Genomic DNA, 10,536 nt, shown 5'->3' on the forward strand with positions numbered 1-10,536 from the left:
CTCTCCTTGGAGAAGCCCATGCTGAGCATATGATCCCAAATTAAACAGGCACTGACTAGGGAAGGAGCTTGACCTACATTCACAAGGTAGGGCTTCTTCTGTAACTTAAATCTTCTTTCACAGAGGGGGCATTTTGGTAAGTACTCGTATAGAACACGAATAGTCTTACTTTCTTGGTCTGCTCTGAGAGGTTCATCTATGTCCTCTCTCCCAAACCTTGTCACCAGTCAAAGTCCCTGACCACTTGGCCCATGAACTGGGCCAATAGAGTCTTTCTCGAGGCAAAGAGAACCCTAAGAATACAACTCAAAACTACCTACTGGGAGATTTCCTCTTGCCATTGTCCTTTCAAGATCATTTGCAAGTGCAACTATAATAGCCCCTCCCTGCTGATACCATTTGTAAACCAAGCTCAAATGTCCTCTTTAGTCACCTGGTCATGGGAGCTTTCCAGAAGGCCCGGGCTGTGAACTAAGGGAGGGATGGTAGCAAAATGCAAGGAAACATACCAGGAGTTGCGTGGCTGTGTCTTCTCCAAGAAATGCTCAGGCCTGCTCTTATATATTTCATGCCCTCTTGAGGAACCAGGCATTGACTGGGCCCTTTATGGCCAAGCAGGACAGATACTCACTGATGATAAGCCACATGAGTACCAGTGACCATATGATAAGGTCATATGGTCACTGATACTCCACGACCAGGCTCTCAATCTTGCCAGGGTCTGGGAGAAATTTAAGAACAGTTTCGAAAAAAGAGAAGAGTTGTTCACCAAAGAGAGCAAAGCTTTGCTCCAAACCTGTAAACACAATGTGGGGATGCTCTCTTGAGGACTTGCCACGGGCTCTGTTCAGCATCCCAGCGGTGGCTGTGCACACAAGCCCCACCAGGTCCCCTGGGGCATGGGGACCATTTAGCAGAAATCCTTGCACTGGAGCCTGGACCTGCTGAGGAACCTTTGCCTGCTCTGTGCTGCTGCTCAATGTTAGCAAGCTTTCGGGTCATTTGGAAAATGCGTTAAAGCAGCATATATACAAACGTGGTATATATTTGCATATATGTAGTCTTGTAAATCTAAGAGAGCTGCCAAGGATCCAGCACTGTTGGAAGAAGCACCACACCCCACAGTCAAATTTCTCACATCCTTTATATGTTCTATGGCTACAGCCATTCACTCTTCAGAAGACTTGCCTTTCCTTCCAGGTGACACGTATCTGGTTGAATTATTTTGCCACTAGTTGCCATGGCGTTTCCCAATCTCCACCCTCAGTATTAGATGCATTTTTCTCTGCCATCCACCTCAAAAGACTATACAGTCACAACCACCATTACCCCCATTTCCCTGAGAGTCTACAGCCTTTAACCAGCCTGGTTCCGACTTCTCTAGCAGTTGGGTTCTTGGTTGTAAGCAACAGAAACCAACTTTGCCTGCTTTAAGCGCGTGGAATCTTTGGGAGTGCCCCAGAATCAGCCTCTGATTCTGCAGCCAGAAAGTGCTACAAAATCAAGCTCCTAAAGCCGTGAAGACAGCACGGCTGTCACTGCCTGGCACAAGGCCCAGCTTGTCCTGGTAACACACCAACGCGAGGGGCTGGGCACGGCTCCATCGCCCTGCTAGCTTCCGGTTCCAAGGCTGAGGTGTTGGAGCCTGAGTGCAGAGTCCTAGCCGCCAGGAAGGCCAGGATGGGAGGACCTGGGTTTTACTCCCATCATGTGGAGGGTTCCTCCACCCTGGGAGGGGACAGGGGTTGGGTGACAAATGACATACAGAGAAAGAAGTCAACATGAGTTGACTTGAACTTGAGTGACTCAGAGAGTGAAGGGTCACAGACCCGCAGTGAAAACTAAGAAAGCCAGCCCGGGAGCTGGGTTAGGAAGGAAGTGATCAGCTCTGTGACCTTGACCCTGATAGATCCCCAGGTTCCTTACAAATAAATGAAGGGGGCTGGGGACTGAGCTATACTTTCCACACTTTTGAAATTATAGCATCTAATGGAAACTAGAGGGTAGGGGTGTGTGGATGGCTTAGTCCGTTAACTGTATGACTTGATTTCGGCTCAGGTCATGATCTCAAAGTCGTGAGATCCAGCCATGTCAGGGTCCTTGCTGGGTGTGAAACCTGCTTAGGATTCCCTCTCTCCCTCTGACACTCCCCCCACCACTTGCATGCATGCTAATGTTTTCTCTCTCTCTCTCTCTCAAATAACTTTCCTGACTCTAAAATTGAAAAAAGAAAATTACCATGACTTAAAAAAAAAAAAAAAAGAGGAGCACCTGGGTGGGTGGCTCAGTCAGTTAAGCATCTGCCTTTGGCTCAGGTCATGATCCCAGAGTTCTGGGATCAAGTCCTCTATCAGGTTCCCTGCTGAGCAGGGAGCCTGCTTCTCCCTCTCCCTCTGCCTGTTACCCTGAGAAACCTGCTTGGATCTCATTCTCTCTCTCTCAAATAAATAAATAAGATATTTACTTGAGAGAGAGAGAGAGAGAGTTAGCAGGAGATAGAGCACAAGTTGGCGGTGGGGGAGGCGGGTGTGGAGGAGGGAGAAGCAGGCTCCCGCTGATCAGGGACCCTGACTCGGGGTTCCATGCCAGGACCCTGGGATCATGACCTGAGCCAAAGGCAGCTGTTAACTGACTGAGCCACCCAGGCACCCCAGCTCTTTTTTACTGAATGAGAAACTTGAACTTGAATACCCAATTTTATATCCTCAGCTTTGTGTCTTAAATAGCTCATGCAATTCCTGATCCAGACTCTTTAGCAGCGATCTCTTTAAATGACAAGAAACTGTTTGCAGTCGTAGGTGATAAAAAAAATGTTTTTGAAAGGACTTTTATAACCACTGGAACATTTACAACAGTAGAGATTATATTTAAGTTATATTTAAAGCTCTTCTTTTTCTTTCATTGACAAATGTGCTTAAAACATTTCTTGTGGATTTTAGATCCAATCAAACATTTTTATAGCTCGTCATTCAAAATAACGATGAGGCTCTAATTTGCAGAACACATGGGCGTGTTTAGAAGGGCCATATCAGTAGTGCCTGGGTGGCTCAGGGGTTAAGTGTCTGGCCATGCGCTCAGGGTCTGAGGATTGAGCCCTGCCTAGGGCTCTCTGCTCACTGAGGAGACTGCTTCTTCCTCTTTCTCTGCCTGCATGTGCTCTCTCTCTGTGTCAAATAAAATAGCTAATTTTTAAAAATTTTAAAAATACAAAAAAATATTTTTTAAATACAATGGTCACCTCAGTTCTTAGACATCATTTGTGGCACACCAGTCACAGACAAAATTTTCTAATATTAAATATGCAAAGACTGAGTTTCTGAGCAGCCTGCACCAGAACCCCCCCCCACCCCCCAACCCCCATCCAAACACACATACACTCACTCATCTCTCCCTCTCCACTTAATTGCTCCTCTTGTCCCTTGGCCACCTGGGACACAAAGTCCACCAGCATCTCTACACAGGCAGTGACGTGCCCTGGAGCCAACTGCCAATGGCGGCCTTCCGCTTACTATCAGACCCCACTCTCATAGGGCCATCAGAGGAGGAGGCCGTAGTGGACAGACGTAAAAGGGCCAGAGTCCCCAGCCACTCTGAGGGCTGGGAGGATGACCGTCCGCACCCACCCAGATCTCATTCACTGTGCACTAGTGCATGCCAGGCTCTCTGGTTTGGCAGGTCTAGATTAAGTCACCTCTCTGGTTCCTTCCAAGGCTCATGTCTATGATTATGATCCCGCCCTGTTTCCTCTTGGGCAGGCTGAATTCGGCTTGTTGGTGGGGAAATGAAGTGGAAATGTCCAGAAGACAGTTTGAAATGTGGACAAGCTCTGGAGAAATTGATGCTAGAGGAACAATCTGAGAACCAGCCTCTTTGAGAGGAAAGTGGGTACTACGTGGACGAATTATACTGTTGTGGAAGGAGCGGTACCCGAGTGGCGCAGTCGGTTAAGTGGCCGACTCTTGGTTCTGGCTCGGGTTATGATCTTAGGGTGCTGGGATCGAGCCCCGAGTCAGCACACAATCAGCTTCAGGATTCTCGCTCTCCCTCTGCCCTCCCCCAGCTCACTTGTGCTCTCTCGCTCTCTCTCTAAAACAAATAAATAAACCTCAAAAAAAAAAAAAAAAAGGAGAAAACTGTCATGGAAGAGAGTGCAGAGAGAAAAGAGTACCCCATACGGAATTTGGGGAATCACTTCCACTTCAGGAACTGGAAGAAAAGGAAGAGAAGTCTAGGGAAAGATCAGACAGTACTCACCCTGGCTCGGGGGGAAGGCACAGTCAAATGGAAACCAAGGACTGATGGTGGAAACTGCGCCCCAAAGCTGGAAACCTCGAATCCTACTTTTCTTCCTCTCTCTTTAGCCACTTGCCTCATTTCTTTCGTGGACTTGTGTCCCTCTACCTATTGGCTCAGATGTCGTGATTTTCAAGTTTTTGTCCTACTTAACAAATCTCCTGGATCCTCTAGTTCCTCCCGTGACCTCAGCTGCCACCATGAGTTCATGTTCCCTAGACCAGCATTTCTTGTCCAGACCTGCACTCTGATCACTTGTTTCTCAAGCAACTTTTTTTTTTTTAAAGATTCTTATTTATTTATTTGACAGAGTGAGAGAGAGACCATAGGTAGGCAGATCAGCAGGCAGAGAGAGAGAGGGAAGCAGGCTCCCTGCTGAGCGTAGAGCCCGATGTGGGGCTCAATCCCAGGATCATGACCTGAGCCGAAGGCAGTGGCTTAACCCACTGAGCCACCCAGGCGCCCCTGAAGCAACCTTTTTTTTTTTTTTTTAAAGATTTTATTTATTTATTTGAGAGAGAGACAGTGAGAGAGAACATGAGCAAGGAGAAGGTCAGAGAGAGAAGCAGACTCCCCGTGGAGCTGGGAGACCAATGCGGGACTCGATCCCGGGACTCCGGGATCATGACCTGAGCCGAAGGCAGTCGTCCAACCAACTGAGGCACCCAGGCATCCCCCTGAAGCAACCTTTTGATTAGTTGTCTCACTTCCCTGGGACCAGGGATAAAAGTCCCCTGAATTCAAGCCTGAATATTCTGCTCACCCCATTCTCTGCAATCCATCTGTCTTTATCTTGGGGGGAACAGAGCCTGGATCCTGCTGAGAAAACAAACCCCATTTGGGGACCTAAAGACTTCGCAACTTTTGAAGTCCCCTGCCCAGTGAGCTAGGGTGGCCAATCTATCCCAGTTGTAAGGACTTTCCCAGTTTGGGCACTAAAAGACTGGCACTCCAGGGAACGTCTCAGGTGCAGGCAAACCAGATAGTTCGCCCCCTAGAGGAAGGTGTCCTTGTGAGGCTGGCAGGGGCAAAGACTTGGAAAAAGAGTAGCGATGCCTACCAAGAACCTACATTTTGAATACTGCAGTGGTGGGACAAGGAGCAAATATGTTCTAGCTACTCCCTAGGGCCCCTAGGGCCTTTGCAGAGGTCTGCAGGAGCAGGTGGGGGCACTGAGGTGGAGAAATTTGAATAAAAGGTGAATGTAGCCTCATGTAAACCCACAGGCTGGAGAGGCCCAGGGACTTTAGGGATGTAGTTACATAGCCAAGATGACACCATATACAGCATTTTGTCCCTTATCTATGACTCTACAATACATGCTCTCAAGTTAATGGTCACAGAATCTTCCATCAAGAAGATTTTGCTCACTTCAAAATTTTTCCTGCGATCAACAGCACTTCACGAACAACTTTGTACTAAAAGGATTTTTTAAAAGATTTTATTTATTTTTTGGAGAGAGAGAGATCATGAGCAGGGAGAGGGGCAGAGGGGCAGAGAGAAGCAGAATCCCCACTGGGCAGGGAGCCCCATATGGTCGATCCCAAGACCCCGGGTTCAAGAGCCAAGCGAAAGGCAGACGCTTAACCAACTGACCCATCTAGGTGCCCCCATGCTAAAAGCCTTTTCCCCTGTATTTAAAATGTTTATTGGGGGGACACTTGGGGGGCTCAGTGGGTTAAGCCTCTGCCTTCGGCTTGGGTCATGGTCCCTGGGTCCTGGGATCGAGCCCCGCATTGGGCTCTCTGCTCAGCGGGGAGTCTGCTTCCTCCTCTCTCTCTGCCTGTCTCTCTGCCTACTTGTGATCTCTGTCAAATAAATAAATAAATAAATCTTTAAAAAAAATATTTATTGGGGCAGCTGGCTGGCTCAGTTGGTAGACCATGCAACTCTTGATCTCTAGGTCATGAGTTTGAGCTCCACTTTGGGGGTAGAGTCACATAAAAAACAAATTAAAATGTTTATCAGCAGTAATTTAAAAGTATCACTGATTAAATGGGTACATTATGAAATGTTATCTCATTTAATCCTCACAGCACTGCTCTGGACTAGGTATTATTTTCCCAAGGTAGAAACGAGGTCCCAGAGATTACATAATTTGCCAAGTTCACCTAGCTAGTGCATGGAGCCAGGATTTGAAAACAGCAGCACCCTAGGTATTTTAAAACATGTTGACAGTGAACTTTCATTTGCTCAAAGCCGCATACTTCTTGCCTACATTGGCTCTACTCAGCCTCCCGCAAGCCTTGCATTTGCATCTCTTTATTTTATTTTATTTTTGAGAGAGAGAGCATGAGCAGGGGGTGGGGAAGGGGACAGATGGAAAGGAGGAGAGAGAATCTTAAGCAGGCTCCATGCTCAGCACGGTGTCTGATGCAGGGCTGGATCCTCTGACCCTGAGATCATTGCCTGAGCCGAAATTGAGAGTCAAGACGCTTAACTAACTGAGCCACCCAGGCTCCCTGAATCTCCTTATTTTTGATTACCATCACCATCAACATGTTTTAAAATACATAGGGTAGGGGTGCCCGGGTGGCGCAGTCATTGGGCATCTGCCTTCGGCTCAGGTCATGATCCCAGGGTCCTGAGATCGGGCCCCACATTGGGCTTCCTGCTCGGTGGGAAGCCAGCTTCTCCCTCTCCCACTCGCCCTGCTTGTGTTTCGTCTCTCACTGTGTCTCTCTCTGCCAAATAAATAAATAAAATCTTTTTAAAAATAATAATAAAATAAAATACATAGGGTGCTGCTGGTTTCAAATCCTGGCTCCATGCACATTATGTAACCTCTGAGATCTCGTTTCTACCTTGGGAAAATACTACCTAGTCCAAAGCAGCGCTTCTGTTCTGCAATTTTCCCACTGTGTTGTATTTGCTTGTTCACACATCTGTTCTGCCTCCAAGTAGAGAAAGCTCCTTGAGGGTAGAACTGCATGTCACTGGTCCCCTTCCAGCACTTCTAGCATGATGGAGGAGAGAGACTAAGGGAGACTTCTTGTGGAATGTGCACAAGGAGACATCAGCTGGTCACTTGGGAGTGAAGGGAAGGACTATTTCAGGGTTGAAGGGCCTGGAACCGCTTGATGCGTGAGGGCTGCCAGTTTTGTACGTGCTCAGAGAAGGAGGTACCACTGGGGGGAAGGACTTGCTATGCAGGCAAGCTATCCTGGCCTCTGGGAATGGGGGAAGCAAACTCGGGGGGCTGGGAATATCCTTGGGGTACCTTCACTTATTCAGTGGATATTTATTAAGCACCTACTGTATACAGGTAATACCTACAACGCTACTTTGGATAGGGTGAGGAGGGAAGACTTCTGTGAAGAGGTGACATTCTAGCCCAAATCTGAACATTACAGAAACCCTCTAGGTGAAGATCTGGGAAAGAATATTCTGGACATAGTGGACCCAGCATATTTGGGAAATAAGAAGAAGACTAAGTGTATTGGGGGGCAATTCTGTGGTTTTGGGCAGGTTTCTTGACCTCTGTTTCATCATGTGTGAAATGGGAAAGATTATAGTACCCACCTCATTGGGCTGTTATGAGTATTAAATAAAAGAATGCACAGAAGGAGCTCAGTACAGTATCTGAAACTTAGCTGACACTTAATAGTGATAACAACACGGTCATGATTTTATTATTGCTTATGATTTTCTAATAGGAGAACACTGAGAAGTGTGTGGAAAGTAACACAAAATAGCCCAATGTTGATACTCAGGCCCCAGGGCTTGGGTGGTTCAGTTCGTTAAGCAACCAGCTCTTAATTCTGGCTCAGGTCAGAATCTCAGGGTCCCGAGATCATGCCCGCTTTGTGCTCTGCAGGGATTCTGCTTCTCTCCTTCTCTCCCTGTGCCTCCCCCCACTTGCTCTCTCTCTCAAATAAATCTGAAAACAAAACAAAACACCCCAGCACCCCCCCCCCCCAAAGGGTTAAAGAATGCCTGGGTGGGTTAGTCGGTTAGTATCTAACTTTGGCGCAGACTGTGATCTCAGGGTCCTGGGTTTGAGCCCTGCTTCGGGCTCCCTGATCAGTGGGGAGTTTGCTTCTCCTTCTGCCCCTTGCCCTGACTGTTCTCTCTCTTTCAAATAAATAAATAAAAACCTAAAAGAAAAAAGGAAAAAGGAGGGGCGGGATAAAAAGTATTGGTAAATACAGGGAAACTGGAACCCTTACACATTTTTGTATAAAACGGTGCAGCACTGCTGAAGACACTTCGGCAATTTTCTAAAAGAACATGACTTACCAAATGATGCAGCAATTCTTCTCCTAGGTACACAGCCAAGAGAACTGAAAATATATGTTCATGCAAAAACTTGTACACAGATGTTCAAGGTAGCGTTACAATCACCAGCAAATGAGAACCACCCCATGCGCATCAACTGATGAATGGACAGCTTAAATGTAATATATTCATAAAATGCAATATTATTCAGTCTTTAAAAAAAAAGGAAATTATGACATAGGCTACAGCATGGACAGACCTTGAAGACATCATGCCAAGTGAAATGAGCAGACACAAAAGGACAAATACTGTATGATTCTGTTTATATGACATCCCTAGTAGTAGTCAAATTTATAGAGACAGGAAGTAGAGGGGTGGTTGTCAGGGGCTGGGGGAGGGGATAATGGAGAGCTAGTTTTTAAATGGGTACAGGGTTTCAGTTGTGGAAGATGAAAAAGTTCTGGAGACGGATGGTGGTGATGCTTGCACCACAATGAATGTACTGAATGCCACTAAACTGTACACTTTTTTTTTTTAATGATTTTATTTTTAAGTAATCTCTATCCCCAACGTGGGGCTCGAACTCGATGACCTGAGATCAAGAGTCACTTGCTCCACTAACTGAGCCAGCCAGGTGCTGCTGAACTAGACACTTTATTTTTTTTTAAGATTTTATTTATTTATTTGACAGACAGAGATCACAAGCAGGTAGAGAGGCAGGCAGAGAGAGAGAGAGGAGGAAACAGGCTCCCTGCTGAGCAGAGAGCCCGATGCGGGACGCGATCCCAGGACCCTGAGATCATGACTGGAGCCGAAGGCAGAGGCTTAACCCTCTGAGCCACCCAGGCGCCCCTGAACTAGACACTTTAAAATGCCTAAAATGGCCGGGGCGGGGCGAGGGGGGGTTGTGGGATGGGGACGGGGAGGTGAGTGCCTGGGTGGCTTAGTTGCTTAGGCATCCAGCTCTTGATTTTGGCTCAGATCATGATCTCAGGGCCAAGCCCCGAGTCAGGCTCTGTGCTCTGAGGGGAGTCTGCTTGAGATTCTCTCTCTCTCCTCTCTCTGCTTCTCCCCCACTATGGTCTCTTTCTCTCTCTCTCCCTCTCTCTCACAAATAAATAACTCTTGAAAAGTAAATAAAATTTCTAAAATGGTATATGGATTTTATGTTGTGAATATTTTTCCACAATTAAAAAACTTATGCTTAGTGAAAGGAGCCAATCACAAAAAGCCACATATGACATGATTGTATTTATATGAAATGTCCACAATAGGCAAATTCACGGAAACAGAAAGCAGATTAGTGGTTGCCAGGAAATAAGAGCGGGGAGAATGGGGAGTGACTGCTAGTGGTCACGAGGCTTCTTTTTGCGGTGCTGAAAAATGTTCTGGAACCAGAGAGCAGTGATGGTTGCATACCCTTGTGACTACATGCAAACCCACTAACTTGTACACTTAATTAAAAGGGTGAATTTCATGGTATGCAAATCATATCAATAAAAATGAGTAAGAAATACATAAGTGGTATAAGGAATGAAAAAAATTATAAATATACCATAACACTTCTTTTTTAAATTTTTTATTTATTAGTATCTGTACTGCATTTTTGAGTGGCCTCTATATCCAGAGTAGGACTCAAACTTAAAACTGAGATCAAGGGTTGTGCGCTCTGCTCACTGAGTCAGCTAGTCACCATGCCTTCAGCCTTCCTTATTCAGTTTGTCTCACCCTTTCAGCAATAAAGTTACCCTTGGGGGCGCCTGGGTGGCTCAGTCCGTTAAGTGTCTGTCTTCAGCTCAGGTCATGATCTCAGGGTCCTGGGATCGAGCCCCACATCAGACTCTCTGCTCAGCAGGGAGCCGGCTCCCCCTCTCTCTGCCTGCCTCTCTGCCTACTTGTGATCTCTCTCTGTTAAATAAATAAAATCTTTTTGAAAAAAATAAATGAAAGTTATTTTATTAGATAGTCATTTTATTTGGGGGGTTTCTTTCTTTTTTTTTTTTTCTTTCTTTCTTTTTTCTCTAC

Source organism: Mustela putorius, unplaced genomic scaffold, assembly GCF_011764305.1.
Source record: "Mustela putorius furo isolate JIRA1106 unplaced genomic scaffold, ASM1176430v1.1 tig00000487_pilon_pilon_pilon, whole genome shotgun sequence".
NCBI classification, from domain to species: Eukaryota; Metazoa; Chordata; class Mammalia; order Carnivora; family Mustelidae; genus Mustela; species Mustela putorius.